Source organism: Andrographis paniculata, unplaced genomic scaffold, assembly GCF_009805555.1.
Source record: "Andrographis paniculata isolate CXL003 unplaced genomic scaffold, ASM980555v1 Contig38END, whole genome shotgun sequence".
Lineage (NCBI taxonomy): Eukaryota > Viridiplantae > Streptophyta > Magnoliopsida > Lamiales > Acanthaceae > Andrographis > Andrographis paniculata.
The window spans coordinates 748,347-750,210 of record NW_026137571.1 but is presented as its reverse complement, the minus strand read 5'-3'; positions in this window follow the sequence as shown (position 1 = coordinate 750,210).

Sequence of the window (1,864 nt, the reverse complement as noted above, 5' to 3'; positions counted from 1 at the left end):
ATATATACAAATATACTAAAAATATTAAATCATATATTGTTACTGTATTAAAAAAGTTTAATATGATATTAGATCACACTAAAAATTCTAATACACTAAAATTTTAGTATTTTTTAAGATAAAAAAATTTGGTACAAAAACAAATTTATATATAATTTTTTTTTTTAAATTTTTTTGTTACATGTAACTTTAAAATTATATAAATTATATTAAATTTTTTAATCTTTTTTTAGGGGTGACGCAATATTTTTTAAATAGAATGAGTATTACGTTAAATACTTAACTTTTTATTATTTTAATTTGTTTTATAACTCTAAAATTTATATATCAAAATAGTTTAATTGCATTCGTACTATCCAAAAAACTACACTATACGAACCATGTGTGGCAGGTGACTTGAGTTGTCAGGGTTTGAACTTCATGTCCTTACGGTCACAAGTCCAACCCGTACGCCACCGAATCATCCCTTACGGACCATAATATATCTTTTTATGATTTTTTGTTGTTAAAATAAAAAATATTTTTTTTTTTAATAATAATTGACTCCACTACATGCTACTGATACCTTCCAATTCATATATAAATTTACATCAATGTAATTACAACAATTTTATATATCGTGGGGGTAAATTAGTTTTTTTTATATAAGGTTGAGTATGTTTTCTTTTTAATGTAATTAATTTTGGTTTGTTTTTTATATTAAAATAATGTATAATGAGATGTTTTATGAAAAAAAATATATATATATATTTTTCAACATCTGAATAATAAAATTTTGGAATTTGGGATTAAAGAAACAAATTTAAAATCATCACAAATTATTACTCCATTTGTCCTATTTAATTTGTCTTTTTTTTTTTTTCTATTTCGGTTTGCCTCACATAATTATATCTATTTTTTAAAATATAATTATACACTTTAATCATATTTAAAATTTATAACTTATAATATGTTTTTTTTATTTCAATTAAACTATTAGTCATTTTAATCTTAATTTATAATTATTTTTATTAAATTATAATTATTTTAATTAATACACTTTTTAATTACTTAGTAACTATATAATATCTAAAACTATCTATATGAATAAAATAAGAAAATTTAGACGGAACGGAGGTAGTATTAAAATATATTATTTATTAAATTATATGTAAAAAAATTGGTAAGTAATCCCCCTATTTCACGTAAAGTACCTAATTTTTGTATTTTTTTTACATTTTACATAATTTATTATTTTTTAAAATATAACTATTTATTTTAATAATATTTTAAAATTAGAAATGGATCATTTTTTAATATTATTAAACAATTTTGTTATCATAATTTTAATATATAATTATTTGTATTATATAATAATTATTTTTAATTATTTATTAATTATATTTTTTAAAAGTTCATATAATTAAAGTAATATAGACCTTTTGAGTGAACTGATAGATTATATATTTATAAAGTGAAAGAATATAGTATTTATTATATATGTACTTATTTAAATGATAATTTGTGCAAATGTTTGTTCATTCTGGAAAATCCTATATATCCTCTATATATATATATACACACTAGAACACGCTCTTGCGCGGTATACCGCGCGACTATTCTATAATGTAATGTAGTGAAACATTATTTATTTGAAATATAAACTGTAAAACAAAAATACAATCGAATTATTTGCGCTCAGGTCGGTTGGTCCTCGGTCGGTTGGTCTGGTCGGTTGGTTAGCTGTCGGATAGGCAGGTCGGAAGGTCCTCGGTCGGTTGGTCCTCGGTCGGTTGGTTAGCGGTGGGATAGACAGGTCGGAAGGTCCTCGGTTGGTTGGTCTGGTCGGATGGTTGGCGGTCGGACAGACAGGTCTGATGGTCAG